The sequence below is a fragment of the Moschus berezovskii genome, chromosome 18, assembly GCF_049115385.1.
Source record: "Moschus berezovskii isolate FMDL1 chromosome 18, NW_MosBer_1.0, whole genome shotgun sequence".
Taxonomy (NCBI): domain Eukaryota; kingdom Metazoa; phylum Chordata; class Mammalia; order Artiodactyla; family Moschidae; genus Moschus; species Moschus berezovskii.
Window position 1 is genome coordinate 71,814,305 of NC_142477.1, and position 14,067 is coordinate 71,828,371.

The following is a 14,067-nucleotide window of genomic DNA, read 5'->3' on the forward strand; positions in this document are numbered from 1 at the left end:
CTGCATTTATTTTCATCCTGGAAGCTCACTGACTCCAGCCCCATCTTCTCATTCAAGCATCTGAATCCCTGCATGGGTTCCTGGAATATGTGGGAGTATTCTATTCTACTAGACCCCAGGTCAAATCCTCCTTTGTAGCTCCCCTGAAAAATATTCATGCAACTTGTCTCTTCTTGTTTGAGAAAAAGATGGAAGCAAACACTTGTAGTACTATTAATAATTATTCTCAAGTAAGCCACAGTGGGATACAAGCACACAGTTTTCCAGAAAGATAAATTCACATGTGTGCAATAAACATAATGTCTGATACTTGCAAAGTCCTTATGAGAAATATTTGTTTAAAAGCATGCAGCTAACCCAAATGCCCATCCACTAATAAATAGATAAAATCTGGTCTATCCAAACCATGGAATACTATTCAGACATAAAAAGGAATGAAATATTGACTCTTGCTGCAACACGGATGAATCTTTTTTAAAAATTTATTTTATTTTTTGACTGTGGGTGATCTTTGTTGGTACATGAGGGCTTTCTCTAATTGCAATGAGCGGAGGCTACTCTTCGCTTTGATGTGTGGACTTCTCGTTGCAGTGGCTTCTCCTGTAGAGAACAGGCTCTGGAGCTCTGGTTCAGTAGTTGTGGCAGACAGGCTTAGTTGCTTTGCAGCATGTAGGATCTTCCTGGGCCTCGGATTGAACTGGTGCCCCACTCATTGCAAGGTGGATTCTTAATCACTGGACCACCAGGGAAGCCCATGGATGAACCTTGAATACACGATGTGGTGTGAAAGAAGTCAGACACAAAAGGCCATATATTAAAGGACTTTTCCATAAAGAGAGAAAACAGATCATGGTTGCCAGGGTATGGTGGGGAGGGGGAATGGGGAGTGATTGTTTAATTGGTACAGAGGACTTCCATTTGGGATGATGAAAATGTTCTCAAAATAGGTAGTGGGTATGGTTGCACAACCTTGTGGATATATGAAAAACCACTAAGTTATACATTATGCAAGGGTGAATTTTATGGTATATGAATTATATCTCAGTTTTAAAAATCCTGTAGCTACTAAATTGCTACTAAACTATAGAGAGACAACTGCTGGCTAAGTGTGTCTGAAATGTGGGAAGGACCCCCAAATTAGATTTCTTTGCTGCCAATAATGTCTGTCCCAGGAAAGGGTACAAGAAGTGCAGAACACTTTCCATTTTGAAGAAGACTACTGGTTGTGAGGAAAAACCCTCAGGTTCAACCTCTTCCCCTTCCTCAACTGCCAAAGTGGAAGGTGTTCTGATAAGTTCAGAAGTATGAAAAAGAGGAAATCTCAAAAGCAGAGGAATAGAATTAGAATGGTCCCTTTGGCCCAGAGCCGTCTCATTTTACACCTGCTTTCCAGCATAACTACTAAGATTGTCCTCTGCTATTCTCTAAATTATAAGCTTGGATGATAAATTATTTAACCACCCCACCTAACCCTGTTGGGGAAACAGCTGTGTTTTAGGTAATGTCTCATTGAATATAAAATAAAGGGCAATGGAGTCATTTGCTGACTATCTCCGAGTCTCTGTTTGTCTGGAAACTTCTATTCTCAGTGCTTATATTATAAGAACCAAAAGTAGACAGGACCTAGAAAGGGAGCCTCCTTCATCTCAGCAAGTGCCCAGTACAAGTCTCCAAGGAGTGGTGGTGGGCGAGTCTGACCCTCACAGCAAATGAATACTGCTTCTATATTCCGTTGAGCGCTGCCTCTATGAGAAAGATTGCTTCACTGGTGTGTCTTGATGGGCACCAGCTTCTGGCCTGTTAGGGTAACAGTTCTTATCACTTCCTCCAGCCACTCATGCTCTCAGCCTTCACGATGCCACAAGGGTGCAGCGACCTTCTGTGAAGAGACTTCCTGGAGCCACGGGTGGTGTGACATTTAGAGAGACTGCTCTCTTTGCTCCTACAGTCCTCCCTGGTTTGGGGCCTCTTCCTTTACTGGCTGCCTTTCGACATCCAGAACAATGAAGACCCTTTGCTCCTCAGGCCCTGGGCTGGAATCTGGTGTCTCCCAGAGGCTTCCTCCTTCCTTATAAAAATCCTCTCTTAGCACTCAACACGGAGAAGGCAATGGCAAGCCACTGCAGTACTCTTGCCCAGAAAATCCCCTGGACGGAGGAGCCTGGTAGGCTGCAGTCCATGGGGTCGCTACGAGTCAGACATGACTGAGAGACTTCACTTTCCCTTTTCACTTTCACACATTGGAGAAGGAAATGGCAACCCACTCCAGTGTTCTTGCCTGGAGAATCCCAGGGATGGGGGAGCCTGATGGGCTGCCGTCTATGGGGTCACACAGAGTCGGACACGACTGAAGTGACTCAGCAGCAGCAGCACTCAACATCCCTCCCTGGAATCTGGTTTCCACCGCTCCCTGGGATAATACCTTCCTTAGCAATATCCAAGGGGGGTCTGAACCTATTGTGGACATGGTTCAGATTTTAATCCCAGGAGAAGAGATGAAAGGATACAGTGAAGAGGAGAGGGTCATTGCTTAACTCTCGACCAGATATGCTTGCCTCTTAGCTCTGACTGAGGAGGCCTGGAATATATTTTCATTTTGTTTTATGTGTTCATGCACCTGTCCAGTCTGCTCAACCACGAACCCCTTGAGGTTAGTGACTGTATATTCCCTGTACCCACAGCCTAGTAGTGTCTGGCATACAAAGATCCCAGGGAAAGGCTGCTGAATGAATGAACTTGTTAACAGCTTTTGAAAAATCATTGATTTCCTTTTGGCTGCACTAAGTCTTCATTGCTGTGCGTGGGCTTTCTCTGGTCGTGGCAACTAGGGGCTGCTCTTCGTGGCAGTGTGTGGGTGTTTCACTGTGCTGGCTTCTCTGGTGTCACATGGGCTCAGGAGTTCCAGTGCACGGGCTTAGTTGCTCTGTTGCATGTGGGATCTGGATGAGGGATCAGGCCTGTGTTCCCTGCACTGGCAGGAGGATTCTTCACCCCTGGATCACCAGGGAAGTCCTGAATGCATTTGTTAAGACTAACCTACTCATCTCAACCTCCTCCACCAAACATGCACAACTTTGGATTTAACTAACCAACAACTTCAACTTCAGTGGAAGTTCTGCTAACTGTTAAAAGAGAGAAGAGTTGTGTTTTATAATTGATTTTAATTCACAGACGTTAGTAAATTTCTACTATAATCTTTGGTTAAATAGAAGAAAAACCCAAAATGTGGTATGGCTAGTCTGGAGAAGTGAGCTGTAAATCCTACTCACAGTTAAACTAATGAGAGATTGAATGTTAACTCCATTCATCACTGAACATCAAAATTCAAAGACCATGACCAAAGTGTGTTATATTTCATTTCTTCTACTTGACTTGGAGATGCCTGAAAGAGTATTAAAGGTTAAGAAAGGGTGAACCTCTGACCACTGAGAGGCCAAGCAAAAACAGCCCATTCACCTTTTTCCTTTCCTGGGAGGAACAACTATTTTTTCAGTTTCTCTTTCTTCTGATTTGTTGGGTGGGGAGCTGGCTGGTACCCATATAAAGTGGAGTGGGATCCATACTGTAGTTCAGGCCTAATTCTTAAGGCTCCCACACACCCACCTCCTGTGAATGGTGCTTTTCTTTCTACTAAGAATCATTTGTCCCCCTAATCCAAGCCCAGACTCTCTATATAAAGCTGTAGTCTTATGGGACCCTGCCCCTGACTGGTCCAGGGGTTAGTTCCACACACATGCTGCACTAATTAGAGTCCTTTCCCAGGGTTAGAAAGAGAGTAAAGGCAATTGTGTGTGTGAGACTTAAGGAGATTAGGGGCTACATTTGACATGTGGAGGAAACCCAGTTTCATACATGTTTGTGTGGTATATCTGTTTCCATCATTTTGCTTTCAATCTAGGTCATTGAATTTGAAGTGTGTCTCTTGTAAGTGGTAGATAGTTGGGTTGTATTTTTTTTTTGCCCACTCTACCAATCTCTGTCTGTTTATTGTTGTGTTTAGGCTATTTACTTTCAAGGCACTTATTTATATGCTAATATCTAACTATAATTTTGTTGTTTTTTCTGGTTCTCATCCTCCATTTCTCTTTTCTTGCCTTCCTGCAGGTTGTTTGAACATATTTTAGAATTCTATTTTGATTTATTTTCAGTGTTTTTGAATATTCCTTTGTGTAGTTTTCGTAGTTATTTATCTATTACAGCATCATATGTGACTTACAACAGTCTATTAGTAACAACATCCTGCTACTCTGAGTGAAACATGGAAACTTTACTTACACTCTGATTTGGGGAAGAGGGTGTTGAGCTACTGGCTCAAAATCTTCATCTTCCTCACTTACCTTTCTTACTTTTAAATATTGTTGTCTTATATATTAGTTGGTGTTATCATGTTTGTTTCAGTCATCAAACATGATTTATAAAAGCAGCAAGAAGTCTCTTGTGTGTACCCATTTCTACTCTTTCCATTGTTTCTTCTTCCTTCCTGATGTTCTGACTCCTCCTTTAATCAGCTCCTTTTTTGTTTAAATAATTTCCTTTAGCTAATCTTTTGGTGATGGACAGGGAGGCCTGGCGTGCTGTGATTCATGGGGTCGCAAAGAGTCGGACACGACTGAGCGACTGAACTGAACTGAATCTTTAAGCAAATGAATTTTCTTTTAGTTTTACTTCATGTCAGAATGTTATTTTTTTTTTACTCCTGAAGGACAGTTTCACCAGAAACAGTTTGCAGTTGACAATTCTTTTCTTTCAGCACTTGAATAGTATTGTGCCATTCATTTTCTCCTAGCCTCCAGATGAGTAACCTGCTGTCATTCAATTTGATGTGTCCCTATAAACGTGGTGTTTTTCTCTGGTTGCTTTCAAGAGCTTTATTTTCTTTCTATGTTCCTTTCTTTCTTTTTCATTTTTAAAAGTTTAATTATTATGTATCTTAGTATGGATTTACCTGAATTTATCTTATTTGAGATTTTACCAGCTTCTTGGATCTGTAGATTTCTGTCTTCCCCCCAGTTTGGGAAGTTTTCAACCATTATTCCTCTGAATATTTTTCAATCCCATTTTTCTCTCTGTTTTGGGACTCTAATGATGCTAATGTTGAGTTATTTGTTATTGTGCAATAAGTTCCTAGGTCTCTAATCATTTTTAAGTCTGTTTTCTCCCTGTTTTTCAGATAAGATGAATTGTATTGTTCTTTTCTCGCATTTACTGATTCTGCCCTTTGTTATCTCCACTCTCCTATTCAGCCCACCCAGCTAGTTTCTTATTTCTGTGATTGAATTTTTCTGTTCTATAATTTCCATTTGGCTCTTTTTCTTTGCTTAGAAAAAGAAATAGAAACAACTTCTATTTCTTTGCTGAAATTTTTTTTCATGTGTTTCAAGAGAGTTTGTAATTAATTGTTAAGGTATTTTATGACAGCTACTTTAAAAACCCGTGACAGAGAATCCAAACATCCGAGTCATGTCAGCTACGGGTGTCTACTGATGGTCTGCTCTCGTTCAGTTTGTGATCTTTGCGGTTCTTTGTATAACAGGTGGGGGAGTTTTAACTGACTTCTGCACATTTTTGTCTATTTCCCTAGGAGACTCTGGATCCTATATAATTCTTTCATTTTAGCAGGCAACCTCTGTGTTGTGGCTCATCGTGTGAGTTTAGCGTATTTTGCGAGTTGTGGTTCCGAAGGCAGCTTAATTTTCAGAACACTGGCAGTGTTGTTTCAGTCTTCTTGGTTTATCTGTGCCACTGGGGCTTTCGCTAATCCCTAGTGGGCTGCCTGAGGAGGCAGAAAGGGTATCCCCAGATCTGGCCAATAGAACACCCCATAATGGAGACACTGCAGAGGGATTCATCCTGCCCATGTCTGCTGGCTTCCCAGTGCCTCTCGGCAGAGGAGAGGAGAGCTGTACCGACAAGGACAGAGGGGCTGCCTGCTGCCGCTGGTCCCCTCTCGACAGCGCCTCCCGTACTGCTCTGGACCTCTCACTGCAAAGGGTGTCCTGGGCCTGGCAGGGAGGAGAGCTCTCCTTTATCCTCTTACATACGGCAGGGGATCCCAATCACTCTCTGTACGGGGGATGTCAGACTCATTTGATGCTGTTAGAGTGACTCCCCTTTTGATCCAGGGATGGAATGAGCCTAGACTGGCTGCCTTCTCTTGCTATGTTGGAGGTTACAAAATACCAGGTCCAGGGGACATTCCTCTGTTGGGTGGTAGGGACATAGGATGACCTGCTCCTGTGCTGTTCCTCCATTCCTGGGATCCCAAACCAGTTTATCTTCTTCTTCTTCTTTTTTTTTCAAATCACTTTTCAGAGTTCTCCTTTGGTGGTTGTATTAGTCAGAGTTCTTGAGAGAAACAGAACTAACAGAATAGACAGATTGATAGATAGACACCCTATGTAGACATACACATATCCTCTCTATATATTGTAAGTATATAGAGATACCCATTTTGCAGAAAGAGATGTACATATGTGGATAAATAGATACAGAGATAAAAGTATAGATATCTCTATCTAGCTCTGTGTGTATGGAAAGAGAGAGAGAGAGAAAGACTAATCTTAAGAAATTGGCTCACATGATCGTGGAACCATGGAAAGTCCAAAATCTACAGGGTAGGCTGGCAGGCTGGAGACTCAGGGAAGAATTGCAGTTCAAATCCAAAGGCTGTCTGTTTGAAGTATTTCTTCTAGCTCAAGGGAAATCATTCTTTGTTCTAGTAAGACCTTCAGTTGATTGTATGAGGCCTGTATGTGATAGAGAACAATCCATTTATTCAAAGTCCGCAGTTTGTATGAAAATTCAAAAAACATTAAAAAAAAAAAACACAACTTCACTGAAACATCTAGGATAATAGCTGACAAAAGATTAGGACACCATGGCCCACTCAAGCTAACATGTAAAATTAACCATTACAGTTGTCTCTTGGGCCATTTTCAAGGCTTATAATTAAGCTTAGCAGGAAAGCGCAGGAGAAAATAAGTCTATACTCTCTTGACTGGACGGTAAGTTAAGAAAGATCAGAGAGGCAATTTGTAGGGAGAGGGAATGAAGCTGACCCACAGAGAGAAGCTGGGATGAGACCTGTGTCCCAAGTCCAGCTGCCCTGACCTCATTGGAACTTGGTCTTCCAATCACTACCTAGGTGCTAGTAACCCATAAAGCCTACCCTCCCTGCTTTTCTTGTTTAGTTAGTTTGACTTGGGTTTCTGTCACTTCCAACCAATTAAAAGAAGTGCCTGGCTGGCTCAAAGACTCAGCTACCCAGCAGCTGGTCATCCTCTCCTAATATCAGCCCTCCCTGCAGAAATAGGGTTGAAGTAGAGGATGAGCCCTTCACTGTGCTGGGAGTGGAGTCCCCATAGTCAGGCTGAATCAGGGGTTTTCTCAATGGAGGGCATATCAGTCTGGGAAAATGGTCATTAGGGTCCTGTCTGCTGATTACACTGGGATTGTTCCAAGGGATGGGATCAGAAAATGAGGATCCAAAACAGGCCAAGGTGTCACCATAAAGTGGCAATGTAGAGTTTCAGATTTCTTGAGAATGGCAATTTCTGAGTGAAACATGTGTGCGGACTGTAAATCTGCACGTTTATTGACAGATTCGTATTATCTCCAGTGCCCCAGTCCACAGCTCCTGTTGTTGTGAGGCCGCATTGACTGCTTCATAAGAATTTTTAAAGTATCTTAACTTTGAACCCAGGTCTATTGCATTTCCTTTGATTGCAAAGTCAATATCAATCGCTTTGCCCAGGAAAAACTGCGCATGAGAAAATATGCCCAAACCAGCTGAGTCCTTGTAACGAGACTTGCTTCTGATGAGGTGAAAAATCATTTGGAAGTGGAGCCTTTCAGACTGTGCTTGACAGTCAAAGCTTCACGTTTCAGTTGAAAACACCGAAGGGAAAAGGGGGAGAAAACCAGATGTCCTTCTCCAGAAAAAAAAAAGAGAGCGAGAGAAAAAAAAAAAAACCACACCGCTGTAACCTCAACTATATTTGCACTTTATACATTTTCTATATTTCATTTTATAAAAACAGTCAAGCTTCAACCACAAGATTTCATAGATAAGAGGGAAAAGCCGGACTTCGCTTAATTCAATATTTTAGAGAAATGCTCTTATGGGCAGTGAGCAAAAGGCATCCCAGCCAGACCGAGACTGGAGACTGCTGACGACTCTAAAAAATGTGACCATGATTCACACTGGGACACCACATCTCATAACACACCGCGTGTGCAAGGGGCTGTAATTACGAAATGTTTGCATTAAGCAACGTGGGTGCCGAAATACAGATGTTCCTCATTGAGTGTAATTGGACCTGACGTGGCTTTGGCCTGCTTTATAACAGTTGCCGGAACGTGCAGCCTGCTTCAGCCTGGTCCTCTGAAGGCCTGTGTTTCATATCACCTTTATGCAGGGGGAGACGCAGGGGTCCGGGGGAGCACCAGGTCCTCTGTCCCTGGGCTTGGTGGAAATGCCTTTCAGCCTGCTTTGAGGGGCACCTTTCTCAGGGGCTGACCGGGAGGCTTTACTCAACAATTTCTCTTTTCATTTAAAGGGGAAGGTCTTCTCGGATAGCTCTTCCTCCCCCATGAAGATGGAGTGGAGGTGCCATTTGTTTCCATGCTGCTTCATAATGTGCCCAAGATGGACTGTCTTCTGAAACACATCGATGAAGAAAGTCCTTCTCTGAAGCTCTGGACTCTCTCTCCCCACTGGCTTCCGCTACACTGCACACCCTTGGAGTCCTCAGATGCAAAAGACCATCCTCCTAGAAGTGTCAATAATCGACACAAACATACCACACACCTACCATGTGTAAACTCTTCTGTGAATGGAAACCTAAGATAAACACACACAGACTGGCTGAGACATAGTGTGTAGGAACGTGTTTCCTGTTACTTAGAAAGAAATGGGTGGGGATTGGACTTCTCTTCTGTCCCAGGCAATGTTCGGAACGTCACAGAGGCCCACGTGGGTTCAAGGGGTGGAACCATCAACCCCAGCGCTCAGTGGCAGGGGTGGCATTGGCACATGGGAAGAAGAGCCTTCCAGTGGAGTAGGGAGGACAGGCTCCCAGTCAGGCTACACTCAACGTTAAACCTGCACCCCTAAACATATTGTGAAATACCCTCAGAGGCGTGGATTTATCTACTATCTGGTAAAGAACCTGCCTGCCTATGCAGGAGGCATAAAAGATGTGGATTCGATCCCTGAGTCAGAAAGATTCTGTGGAGAAGGAAATGGCAACGCACTGCAGTATTCTTGCCCAGAGGATCCTATGGAGAGAGAAGCCTGGCGGGCTACAGTCCATGGGGTTAAAAAGTCAGACATGACTGAAGCAACTGAGTATGTACATGCATGCATGTATGCTATGTGTCTATTTATCTACCTATTTGTTGAGTGTCAAGTAAAGATTTGGTTATTCTGATTAAAGAAGAAACCATTACCTATATACTGATTTAAAATTAATGGACCATTAAGATTAAAATGAGATTTTATTCAAGGTAACATGAAAACACATTTTCACAAAGCAAATGAACCAAGACTTTAATGTCACACAAGAGAGATACAAAGGTTAGAGTGAATGCAGGAATCCCACAACCTAGGCTATATGGAAAGATGCAGAAAGTCAGACCTTCCTGGGTTTGGTGATTCTTTTTTCAAGACCCGCCATCCATCTATTGAACCTCCTGGCTTTCCTAGCTTCCTTGTATTTCTGCCCTTTGACTCCTCTCTTCCACTTATCTGTCTTTGGGTAACAAACCATCCAAACTTAATGACAAATGACACCAACAGTCATTTGTTTTGCTCACAGTCTGTGCTTTGGGCAAGGCTCTGTGGGGTCAGCTCGATTCTGCTCCTCCTGCCGTCAGCTGGGGCAGCTCAAAGGCTGGAGTGATTCGAAGATCAGGGGCTGGGGTCATCTGAAGACTCACTCACTCTCCTGTCTTGTGGTGGATGCCAGCCTCTCTGTGTGGCTGCCTAGCTTCTTTGCGTGATGGTGACCAAATTTCTAGAGCCAGCATCACAGGAGAGCAGGAAGAAGAGCATCTGAACACCTCAACCTGAGATCCACAGTGCCGTGTCCACCATATTCTGTGGGTTAAGACGGCCACAGAGGCTCAAAGGGAGCAGACAGAGCCCACCACTCAGCGGCAGTAGTGACAACGGCACCTTGGGAGAAGAGCTTATGGGGTGGGTTCTTTCTTACTTTTATTTTCTGGCCCCACTGGAGCAGCATACACAGGACCTCAGTTCCCCCACAGCCAGCGCCCCCTTCTGTGGAAGCACGCTGTCCTAACCACTGGGCCACTAAGTGGCGTGGCTGTCATGCTCAGTGCATCAGGCTGAGAGACCCTCTGCCACTCCCAGCTTGCAGCCTCACAATTCCATCCCCCCCAGTACACCCAATTTAATACGCACATCACAGGCAGGCAGCACCCTCGCAAAGGAGCCCCGCCAGCAGTGGAACAGATGGCCAGCCACCAGCCCTGACCTCTGAGCTCCCAACAGATCCCCAGCAGAGGCCTGGCCTCCAAAGAGCCATTGCCAATGTGTCAGCTGCTTGCGCCTCAGAAACCACCTTCCAGGAGAGGGGTGGCCCCTACCACTTCCGCCCGCACCGTTTGTCCTCCTCAGAGAGGCTGCTGTTCTCACGCTCCAGGCCAAGGCGTCCCTCGTCCCCAGCCATGCCGGAGCCCTCCCTCTACCCTTCGGCTTGCTTCCGCCATCTCACATTCCCAACTGGAGCATTCAGACGGGTCTGCCAGTTTCCTCCTCCCGGTGGCCACCTCCTCTGCGTGCCACCTCCTTGGCAGAGCCTCCAGGGCAGGGGCAGAGGGGGCTGCGGTGCTCTAGCGGACCCCCGTGGGGTCGCACGGTGGAGGCGGCACCTAAGCTCCAGTGGCGGCGTCCATCTAGACAGATTTTTTTTTTTTCCAATCCCAAAGTTTTAAATCTAAAGCTGCATGTATTTCCAGGGCATTTCTATTTTGTTTGCTTTTCCATAAGCATTTATGGGAAACCCTTGCCCTGGAGGAGCTCACAGTTTAGGGGTAGATGAGTAAACAGATGACAAAACAGTAGGCAGCAGAGGAGACCCCAAGATAAAGTTCTGCACCGTCATTCCAGAAGCACAAAACGAGTAACTGCCACATCTAGGAAATGGCAGAGCCAAGGTTCACAACCAGATGTCTTTGGTGTCAAAAGCCAAGGTCATTAACACAAAACCAAGCACTCTCCTCACCTCCATCGGCAGCTTCCAGGCTCTCTGAAGACCATGAAGTGGCACAGAAAGACCATCTATGCAAAGACAGGTGAGCACCCGTCTGTCGGCCTCCTCCCTGTTTCTGCCTTCCACCTGGTTCATAGGTCAGGAAACAAAGCTCTAGAAGATCTGCCATCTGAAAATCCAAGGAACAGAGGGAACAGCTTAGACCCGGAAGCTTCAGTTCCACTGTTACTTGGGGGAAGGGGATGGTGTGTGGATTCTGTGACTTTGATGAATACAAATGCTGAAAAGTGACTTTGCTCATTAGAGATAAGCATGTTTGCTATTAAGACTCGGCCCAAAGATATGAAAAGAGACTGGAAGTTAAAGCGCTGAATTGAATTATCATCTTTATTATTCAGGTAGGCAAATCCATTTAACCAGTTATCACAGGCAGAAGAACTTTTGGCCTGGATCATCTAAAGATGTGACTCAATTTGCAAATTTTGTTTAAAATACACAGTCTCTTTCTATAACCACAAGGATAGAGTGGAGGACTGAGGGAATTTTCAAGTAATTTCAGCAACAAAAGGTTTTTATCTATTAATATTAATGTATGTATTTGACAAATATTTACTAAGTGTCCAAATATGTGCTGAGGATGGTCAGTGATACATGCTGAAGATGGAGCAGTAGAAAAGGCACAGCCCCTTTCTTCAAATTTTCACAATTTATTGCAGGTAATTATGAAAGAGACCGGTTATCCGTTTACTAGACCTGATTTCTTTTCCTCCTGGGGGCACAGTTGGACTTGGTTTCCCATTCTGCCATGTGGGGTGAGGCCACATGATCAGGTTCAGCCAGTGGAATGTGAAAGAGAGAGATCTGTGCCACTTCTAAGCTCACCCCATGAAATTTCCTTCATGCTTCTCTACCCCATCTCTTTCACTGTCTGCTGATTGGGTCTCTACACCCAGGATGGTCCTGGGAGCCATTGTGCAGAGGGCAGTACTTTTATAAGTTGGGTCCTTGAACGACTGACTGCATGGAGCACATCACCCTCCCAGCCCTGGCTGCTGGTTCAATTTTACAAGAGGGAGGAGTGAATTCCTATTGTGTTAAGCAGTGAGAGTTGGAGGTACCTCTGTTGAAGCGCTCCCTTAACATTAGCATTAACACTACCTTTGTTAATACTCTGGGGCTTTCCAGGTGGAGCTGGTGGTAAAGAGCCTGCCTGCCACTGCAGGAGACTTAAGAGATGCAGGTTCAATCCCTGGGTCAGGAAGATCCCCTGGAGTGGGGCATGGCAACTCATTGCAGCATTCTTGCCTGGAGAATCCTATAGACAGAGAAGCCTGTGGGCTGCAGTCCATAGGGTTGCAAACAGTTGGACAGCACAAAAAATATTCTAGACAGTTGCAATGCAGTTAGGAAAGTGTTGTCACATGGGTATACGCAAAATTTTGTAGAATACTAAGGAGTGGAGTTACCTCCTTTCGAGACCAAAGGATTTGAAAAATTTTCTGTTAAATGAAGGAGTTGTTGGTGGAGAGGGTGTGTCAGAGAAGACTCCTCAAAAGAAAAGATGACATTTAAAATGTCCTTTGATGAGAGAATTGTATAGTCCAGGCAGTGATTGGGGGAAGAGCATTGTGAGCAGAGGGAACAGCCTCTGAACAGACTTTGTGTCTGAAAGTGCATGGCATGTTCATGAAATGGCACTCTTTCCTGCAGGACTAGAATTAAATCTGTCCAGTTGAGACAGGAGGGAAAGAGGTTAGGAAAGAGGTTGAGACTATATAATGCAGAGTCATGGATGGCATGGGAATGTCTATCTGAAACTATTGAGAAGGCAGGGAAATGTTAAGACAATGAAGAGGGCAACAAATAAGACTGGTATTTCATCTCAGTAAGATAATGCTAATACCTGGGTATTGTGGATTAAAGTAGAAAGAGGCATTTAAAGAAATTAAATTATCTTAATTCAGCACTTTACTTTTTCCAGAGCTACTTTCCACCAGACAGAAAATGATTTTACAATTCAGTTAAATTGAGGAATGGGTGGGAATGGTCAATTCAGTATTCTAAACTAGCTACAAAAATTGTTTGGCATGAAATTAGCAAGACGTTTTGATTTGTGGGTGGTTAAGCTTAACCCTAGTTGAGTCAGTATCTTATTGACTCTTTGGCAAAGCATGATTTCATATTTTTGAGAAAAATGGACCTCACAACTTTCACATGAAATCGGAGGATTTCTTGGCCCTCCAGTCGTTCTTGCTAACTTGAGTTTCAATACTTTTATGTAAAGGAATTGAAAACATTTAAATCAAATTTCCTTTTGAGGAGACATCAACTTGAAAATGATGGGAAAAGTGGATTGGCAAAATGTGTTAAGGGACTTGGTGGGCAAAAATTATTTGGGGGAAAAATAGATATTTTGAAAGGTTCACAGTGAAAGCAAAACATATGAGAGTTCACCTAAGTCCTGATCCAAATGCCAAGAAATCCAACCCTGAGACCACTACCTTTCCTTGAATTTCAATATCATCTGAAACCCAAAGGAGAATCTAATGATTTTGTTCAGTTGGAACTGATTTTCCTCACCTACTCGTCATTGTGTGAGGATTAGCAGCCAAGAAAAATCCCATTTTGTGGGACTCTCTCTGTGGTAAGCAGCCTCCAGGGTTGCCCTCAGTGGTCCAGCTCTCCTGGTTCATACCCTTGTGCAGCTCCCTGTCCCATAGCAGGGTTAGTCTGTGTGACCTGGAGCAGATGGTGAGAAAGATTAGGTCATGAAAGACAATGGCTTCCATCGTGGGGACTGGCTGACTACTTACTCTGGGGGAAGCTAGAG

General features: G+C 44.1%; 1 long non-coding RNA gene across 1 annotated transcript; it reads right to left on the bottom strand.

Annotated features, from left to right (window-relative positions):
- Positions 1–510: 510 nt before the first annotated feature.
- On the bottom strand, positions 511–11,467 carry LOC148775012 (uncharacterized). The gene is made up of 3 exons (XR_016035214.1): positions 11,250–11,467; positions 6,578–6,746; positions 511–764 (listed from the first exon to the last, which is right to left on the bottom strand). It is a non-coding gene; the product is annotated as an uncharacterized LOC148775012 (long non-coding RNA).
- Positions 11,468–14,067: the final 2,600 nt, after the last annotated feature.